Below are 9,227 nucleotides of genomic sequence, written 5' to 3' on the forward strand. Positions count from 1 at the left end.
CACCTATTGAAGATGCGAACGTACCCACCCCTTGACCAGTGAACTCTGCTGATGCTCAGGCCCGAGGCAGGGATGCCCGGGAGATGTGTCGTGAATAAGGGTGAAAACCAGTGTTTGGTGAGCACTGGCCATATTCCAGGAGGATCTCTGCCAGTGTCGTGGGTATGAATTGGTCTGCGATCAGCAAGGTCAGCAGTTGGAAACCACCAGTCGCTCTGCAGGAGAAAGATGAGGCTTTCTGCTCTCTTCAAGAGTACTCTCTCGGAAACCCACAGGGGCAGGTCTACCCTGTGCTAGAGGGTCACTATGAGCCGGCAGCGACTCCATGGCAGTGAGTGTGTTTTGGCCTGGTTTGGACAGTGCTAAGTTCTGTAAACCTCACATTCTGACTGATGGAGACCAGTAGGGGCTACCTCCTTTTACACGAGTGGCATTAGTTTCTGTTGCTCTGATCGTGGACGCTACGTCATGGGTGTTTCAAAGACCAGCAGGGTCACCCAAGGTGAACAGGTTTCAGTGGAGCTTCCAGACTAAGAATAGACCACAAAGAAGGAGTAAGCTGTCTGCTTCCGAGGGCTTACCCACGGAGCGGTTTGTGAGTAACAGCGGAACACTGGCAGATAGAGTGGCAGAAGATGCGCCCCTAAGGTTGCACGGCAACTCAAAATATGACCGAGAAAGAGCTACCCTCTTAAAGTTGTAGATCTTTTTTTTTTTTTTTTTTTCAGGCCTGCACCTTTTATTGGGCACATTATCAAGGGCTCTTGCCGGGTGGGTGGGAGGAGGTGGTGACAAGGCAAGTGGCCAGACCAGGAAAGCAGGCCGCCCTCACCGTGGCATTCTCAGTGGTACTTCCGTAATCGCTCGTGTTTGAGCTCCTTGTAGGATAGGCAGTAGCTGAAAACCACATAGGCCGCCAACACCATGGACAGGCCTGCGACGCTCCCCTTCCTCACGTTGACATACTTGCTATAATACCGATCGTAACCTCTCCGAAAGGCGCCGAAAATGCCCGTCGGGGTGAAGTCCCGCATCAGCACCCAGCTGGGCAGCTCTGAGATCCTGACATCCAGGAGGCGCTTCTCCTTCAGGGGCACCTGTCCCCAGCCTCCTACACGGTGGCCAAATAAGTGTCCCCGGCCGAGGACTCACCGGGAGACGCCATCTTTCAGTCCTGGGTGTCCGCTGCCAAAAGTTGTAGATCTTAATGATGCGAACGGGGTAAAGCTTTTGAGACCTTCATTTGCTAAAGGGGCAAGGCTCAAAATGGGAAGAAACATCCATCTGTTGTCTCAGTATGGAGTGTACAAAGTTTGACTCTTGGAAAATTGGAAGTCATCAAAAATGAAATCGAATGCACAAAGATCAGTATCCTAGGCATTAGTGAGCTGAAATGAACTGGTCTAGGCCATTTTGAGTCAGACAATCATTTGATGTATTATTCTGGAAATAACAAATTCAAGAGGAATGGTGTTACATTCATGATCAAAGTACCACCAGAAGGAGCCCCGGTGGTGGAGTGGCTGTGCATCGGGCTGCTAACTGCCAAATGCCGTCTGTGCCAGGAGAATATGTATGTGCATATAATGAAATCCATTTAATACGCCAGCCATTGGAATTGGAAATGAAGAAATTGAATTTCACTAACTTCTTCAGTTTGGAATTAATTAAACATGCAATTAAGGTGCTTTGATAATTATTGGTGATTGGAATGCAAACGTTGGAAATAAGGAGGAAGGAGCAGTATTTGGAAAATATGGACTTGGTGATAGAATGCAGATGGAAATCGCAAGACCAAGGACTTGTTCCTTGCAAATTCCTTTTTTCAACAAGATATTCAATGACAACACACATGAATTCACCAGATGGAATTTACGGCAATCAGATTGAGTACATATGTGGGAAGAGCTGATGAAGCTCAATATTAGCAGGCAAAATGATGCCAGGGGCTGACTGTGGAACAGATCACTGGTTGCTCATATGTAAGTTCAGGTTAAAGTTTAAGAAAATTAAAACAAGTCCATGAAAGCCCAAACATGACCTTGAATACATCCTACCCTGAATTCGAGAACGTTTCAAGAATAGATTTGAGGTCTTAAACATTAAGGACAGAAGACTAGTGGTGAGATGGCTCAAGGGTGCCTCACCACAAAGAAAGCTAAAGGTCATTAAAAAGACAAGAGAGAAAGGAAAGACCAAAGTGGATGTCAGAAGACACTCTGAAACTTGCTCTTCATTGCAGAGTGGCTAAAGAAAATTGAAGAAATGATGAAGTAAAAGAGGTGAAGAGAAAGTTTAAAAAACCCTCACTGTTTGTATAAATAGTGTCCAGTCATTTAAGCTTTTAATTTGGACAAATCAATAATTCACATACTGCGGTCTACAACACTGGCCTGTGTAATTTACTTTTCTCAACAATGTTCTAAATTCCATTGCACTGGCTAACTTACTCATACTATTAATAGAATTACTATATGTCCCATGGGGATGATTTATAATGTTCTCCAATAAAATGATAATACAGTCTCTAAAATGAACCAGGAACAGCTATAAACCACACATATATAAATGGACTCTGGGCTCACACTTAATCCTAGTGCTAATCTAAAAATAATCAGTACTTATGACATGGTTCTACTTGATACTTGCCCTCATGGAGAGATCACTGAAGACATGGGTGCTATAGCAAAATGTCATGAAGAAAGTACATGATGCCTGGTGTGGTTGTTACCTAACGGCATGTCAACTTGAGGATATCAAGAATGAAAGGGTGGAGTCTAGCCTGTCAATCAGGTCACAGCCGGATGATGCCTCATTGTGGGCATGGTCTTCTCATGAGGATCCTGGGAACTTTCTTTCTTCTTGGTGGTGGGCCACACTCTCCCTCTGCCTTCGTTTTCCTGTGGACAAACCATATGGAGCTACACTGAGACCTGAGCAAGCCCTGTAGTGTAGACCTGCAGAGGACAGCCCTGGGATGCTTCCATTACCATTGGATCCACAAAAGTTTTCACCCACCGGCCTGCCAGTGATCTTCCTGCATTCAGCATCATTGTGAGTGACAACGTGAATCTGAAGAGGAATTTATAGACTAATATCATATGTAGGGGCTAATATTGGAATTATGGACTTGATCTGGAATGGGCTGGGTGTTTTCTCAGTATACAGTTGCTCTTTGATATAAAGCTCTCTCTTACACATATATGAGTGTCTCTTGACTTGTTTCTCTAGTCAACCTGGTTTAACACACCGGCTATCAGAAAGAATAGTGCATAGAGTCTTAAAGGCTTATCTCAAAATAAACAGTCATCTAAGTGACGTGTCAACTAAGTCCACATGGAAGATGTACACTAGCCCCGTGATCAAAGGATTATAAATAATAAAATCCAATTCTGGAAAAGGGATTGGTATCAGAGCTTAAATTCTGAACACCCAGTTTGCAGAAGGCGATGGAGGACAATGGGAGCCCCAGGTCTATTTGCAGTGTCTTCACGAAGGTTAAGCCTCTGACCGGAGTCCTGCGATATGACTCACCCTGCTTTCAGAGAGAGAGCATTGTAAGGTGGATACCTGATGCAGACAGGTGAAAATGTAACACTTTATCATTTGATCTCCCTTTGAACCAATTTTAAATTTGTTCCAGTTTTTAATGCCTAATGCTTTATTTTCAATTGAGATTTTCCTGTTTCATTTTCTCTTGTTTTCTTGATCTATTGATTTATTTTTCCGTACATGAAATCCAGGATAGGTAAATCTATAGAGGCAGTAATTGGACAAATAGTTACCTGGGGACATGGGGAGGGAAGGTGGGAGGAAATGGGAGTCTTGACAGCAACGAGTACGAGAAAGAGGAAAGTGTCCTAAGATCGATTGTGGTGATGTCGCACAACTCTTCTTCATATCACTGAATTACCGAATCATATGCCAATAAAATAAGTTATGATAGAAGACAAAGAGAATTCCAAAGGGCAGCTGGAGAAGACAAAATGAAGTACGATATAGAAATGTGCAAAGACCTGAAGTTAGGATACCAACTTTTCATATGTAAAGCTGAAAGAACTGAAGAAAATTCAAGCCTCAAATTGACATATTGAAGCATTCTATGGGCAAAATAGTATCTGACGCAGGAAGCATGAAAAGATGTTAGAAAGCACAGAGTCACTGTGCTGAAAAGCACTAGTCAACATACAACCATCTAAAGAGGTAACATGTGATCAAGAACGGATGATACTAAAGGACGAAGGCCAAGCTGCACTGAAGGCATTAGCAGAAAACAAGCCTCCAGGGATTGACAGAATACCAACTGAAATGTTTCAAAAAGCTGATGAAGCACCGGAACCATTCGCTCATTTATGCCCCCAAACTTGGAAGACAGCTTCTTCGCCAACTGACTGAAAGAGATCAATATTTGCAGTCACTCCAAAGAAAGATGATCTAACAGAATGTGGAAATGAACAGTATCATTATGATCAATATGGAAATTATATCACATGCATTAATACCACTTGAAAGTAAAAATTTTGCTGAAGATAATTAAAACATTGTTACAGCAGTACATTGACAGAGCTGCCATACATTCAAGCCATCTTCAATTCATAAGGGGCTCAAGAGATATCATTACAGACATCAGACAGATCTTGGCTGAAAGCAGAGAACACTAGAAAGATGTTTACTTGCGTTTCATTGACCGTGTGGATCATAACAAACTATGGTCAACATTGAGAAGAATCTCAGGACAATTCATTGTGCTCATGAAAATCAAAAGGTAGCTGAGCAAACAGAATAAAGGAATACTGAGTGGTTTAAAATAAGGGAAAATGTGTATCAGGTTGTATCCCTTCACCATCTTATTCAATCTTCATGCTAAGCAAATAATCTGAGAAGTTGGACTCTATGAAGAACAACGAGGCATCAGGATTGGCGAAAGTATTATAAACCACCTGCAATATGCAGATGAGGCAACCTGGCTCTCTGAAAGTGAGTAAGACTTGAAGCATTTGTGATGAAGGTCAAGGATTGCAGCCTTCAGTATGGATTACAATTCAATGTAAAATAACAAACCAACACCCCCCCTCTACCCATATCTGAACCAATAGACAAAACCATGGGAGATGGAGAAATGATTAAAGCTATGAAGATTCCCTGTTGCTTGGATTCACGATCCGTACTCATGGAAGCAGCAGTGAAGACATCAAGCAGCATACTGTACTAGGCAAATCTGGAGGACTGAGGTGCACATGGAGGAGCTCTGGTGGTGTAGTGGGTAATCTGGGCTGCTAACCGCAAGTTTGAAACCACCATCTGCTCTGAGGGAGAAAGCTTTCAAATCCCATAAGAATTTACAGTCTTGGAAGCCTACAAAGGCAATTCTGCTCTGTTCTATAGGGTCAGTATGAGTCAATAAATTTGGTTTTGGAGAAGATGTACCTGGCCCACGTCATAGTATTTTCAGTCACCTTATGGGCATGAGGTTCTTTTTACTTTGAGTTGTGCCCCATCATCAAATGAAGATTGTGAAGACTCCAGTCCTACAGGCTCTACCCCATTCATGTCACCATAAATAGAGCATACAATGATCATGGATAGGAAGATTTCACATTGTGGAAATGCCAATACTCAAAACAATCTACAGATGTAATGCAATCCCTACCCAGATCCTAGCAGCAATAATGAAAAAGATGAACAAGTGAATCGCCCACTATGTATGGAGAGGAAAGAGACCCTAGATAAAGAAAGCAGTACTAGAGAAGAACAAAGTAATAAACCTCTCACTTCCTTGTCTCAAAACACTACACATCCACAGTAGTCAAAACAGCTTGGTACTGGATACATAGATGAAATCAAGAACCCAGAACTAAATCCACCCACTGTGGACAGCTGATCCTCGACAAAGGAGGGGAACGTGTGAAATGAGGAAGAGATCGTTTCTTTAGCAAATGGTGCTGGCAAAACTGGGACGGCATTTGTGGAAGAATGAAGCAGGACGTATACCTCACAGTGTATACAGAACTGAACTCAAGATGAATCAAAGATCTCAATGTAAAGCTTAGAACTATAAAGATCATCAGTGGAAAAACAGGGACACACTTAGGGGCCCTAATTCATGGCATAAAAACACTAGCAAATATAACTTAAAATACACAAATATCAGGAGACAAACTAGATGACTAGGACCTCCTGAAAATCAGACAGTTATACACTTCAAAATTTCTTACCAAAAATATAAAAAGAGACCCACAGACTGGGGAAGCATTCTTTACAGTGACACATCAGACAGGAGACGGATCTCTAAAATGTATAGAAAATGTCCGCACCTTAACAAGAAAAGACAAATAATCCAATTTAAAAACAAGCAGAGAAAATGAACAGACTTCACTAAAGACATTCAGGCAGCCAACAAACAGGAAGAAATGTTCACAATCATTAGCCATACACCCCCCCCCCCAAAAAAAAAACCCAAACAAAAACCAAAAACTCAAAACTAAATTAATTGCCAAGGAGTCAATTCAGACTCATAGTGACCCTACTACCCCTGTGCATTTCTGAGACTCTACCTCTTTATGGGCATAGGCACCCTAGTCTTTCTTTCAAGGAACGTCTAGTTTCAAACTGCTAACCTTGCAGGTCGCAGACCACCTTGTAACCACCACGCCACCAGGGCTCCATTAGCCATCAAGGGGGTGAAAATCAAAACAAGACTGAGACAAGCAAACAGACCAGAAAATAAACTCTGGCAAGGGTGTGGGAGATCAGGATCCTCATATACTGCTGGTTGGCTGACTATAAAACGGTGCAACCTCTGTGGAACACAGTGTGACATGTCCTCAAGCAGCTGGGGGTAGAGGTGCCATCTAACGCAATAGTTCCTCTGCTTGCTGTCCTAGAGGAATGAGAGTTGCAACACGAATAGATACAGGCCCACCTACGGTCATTGCAGCACGATTCACAGGAGCAAAACAATGGAAACAACCTGTGTCTATCAGTGACAGAAAGGATAAATACATGTTGGTACGCACACAAAATCGATACTACATTAAAGAATAGCCAGGAATCTGGATGCGCCCAGAGGACATTATGCTCAGTGAAATTAGTCAAACACGAAGAAGGGACAGACATTGTATGAGTCCGCTGTTTTAGAGTCGAGATAAGATTTGCACAGTGAAAGAAACATTCCCCGAAGATGCCAGGAGTAGGAGGGGAATGAAGGTTGTCACTGGCTTGAGGGTACACATGTGTTGACTTGGATGAAGGAGAAGGCAACACACAAGAGGGAGCTGGCAAAAAGCGATGGAGGCAGAAGGAGGACACTTGGAGGCGTGCCAGAGTCAAAGGCAAAAGAGATACATGCTGTTAGGTACATACTTCTGCAGTAATGGTGGCCCAGGAGAAGCTGCATGGGTAGACACCCAAGTTACATGGGTGTTGGCAGGAGAGTGGGTGTAGTCCCACAAATATACACATACAGAGGTTTGACAGAGGATTTGTACACGGGTATTTACCTTTGTGGCAAATCCATGCATGTATGTGGCAGGGCATACAGGGGCAAGGCTTTAAATATGTTTCGACATAATCAGTCACCTTGAGAGAATGAGTCGCTGGGCCCGGGGCTCAGGATCATAGTCTTGCAGGCCACTCAGGGCAATGGGCATGGCATAGCCCATAAGGACAGGGTTCTACACTGTAGAAGGTGGCATCCGGGGAGGAAGCTAATGGGCCCTAAGAGCTCACGAGAAGCCATGTATGGTCTGTTTCCATCCAGAGGAAAGATGACAAAGATGGAAAGATACACAGAAATCTTTAGTCCATGGGACTCATGGGCTACACCAACGTCAGTATTCATGTCCCCTGAGGGCAGAAGCACAAGACGGTGCCTGCATATACCACGGCTAACTGCCCTGGATAGAGTTGGAGAAAAATATGGAACACAACCAGAATCCCCAAAGATACCAGCCTGACTAGTTCGACAGAAGCTGGTGGGGTCTCCGCGACTATGGCTCTCAGTTACCTTGCAGGCCCAGACGGAACTCACCCCCAAGTCAGACTAATCAACCATTTGAGATCAGAAGGGCAGCGTGTACCCAAGGCCAAAGTTCAGAGGGTTCGGAAAGAAGGAGGCATAAACGCAGGGAGCACAGGGCGGAGCGGGGCTAAGCCATGGTCCCTTGAAGGGATCGCAATGGGTGAGCTGAAATAAGAACGTGTGTCAGTTAGTGAATGTAAAACTGAGGATCTGCTTGGTAGAACGTCCCCCCGATTCACAATAAAAAGTGAAGAACCCATGAGTCTTCAGAATGCCGACAGAAGTAGAATTTCTCCTGACTCCTTTGGCAGCCTGTCTCATGCTGGCTGTTTATCCTGCTGGGGGGAGGGACCGCATGTCCCGCGTCATCTGCATGCAGTGAGTCTGATAGGATCGGAGAGCTGCTTCTGAGCATAGGCTGGACTCTGCTGTCCTTCCTCGTTGCCTGCTGGGGCTGGGCTCTGTGTGCCTGCCCTGGGGTGGGCGGGTGGACTCTCTCCTTCTCTCGCCACTTTCTCAGCGCTCATCTTCCTGGTTCTGCACTGGTAAAGGGTGGAAGTGGGCAGTGAAAATGCCTCCTTGGGCAGGACTGGGAAACCGTGCCCGGGCCTGGTCTTGGTTGCTGTCAGGGGAATAGCCCTGCGGCTGGAGAGCTGGGCCTTTGCCTCTTGCTGCCCCCTCCGCTGTACTCTGCCCTGGTGGAGGGGATGAGAAAGGACCTATTGCTCCCATTTTATAGAGGAGCGACCTGAAACCTAAAGTCTGACCAATTCTGGGATCTGTTCAGAGAGGCGTCTACCCCTGGAAAACCCAGAACCTGTCTCGGAGGGCAGCTGCTCCTTGCTTGGGCAGACACATACCTAGCGAAACTAGTTTTGGGTGAGCCCCTTGGGACTTTGGACTCCTTCCCGCACTAGGCCTTGATCCCTTCTGCTGGAGGCCCTAAGCCTCTGACCTTCTGTTGTTTGGAGAGGGGATGTCTAGCATTCTTATACACCAGAGCAGCTTTCATCTCGGGGTCCCTGGGTTTAAAAAAATTTATTGGGGGCGCATACAACTCTTATACATACATCAATTGTGTAAAGCACATCTGTATATTCATTGCCTTCATCATTCTCAAAACATTTGCTCTCCACTTAAGCCCTTGGCATCAGCTCCTCATTTAACCCCCTCCCTCCCTGCTCCCTCATGAACCCTTGATAATTTA

General features: G+C 44.7%; 1 pseudogene; it reads right to left on the reverse strand.

Moving 5' to 3' along the window:
• Positions 1 to 719: 719 nt before the first annotated feature.
• LOC142440125 (ATP synthase F(0) complex subunit f, mitochondrial pseudogene) lies at positions 720 to 1,165 on the reverse strand (annotated as a pseudogene).
• Positions 1,166 to 9,227: the final 8,062 nt, after the last annotated feature.

This window comes from Tenrec ecaudatus, chromosome 2 (assembly GCF_050624435.1).
Source record: "Tenrec ecaudatus isolate mTenEca1 chromosome 2, mTenEca1.hap1, whole genome shotgun sequence".
NCBI classification, from domain to species: domain Eukaryota; kingdom Metazoa; phylum Chordata; class Mammalia; order Afrosoricida; family Tenrecidae; genus Tenrec; species Tenrec ecaudatus.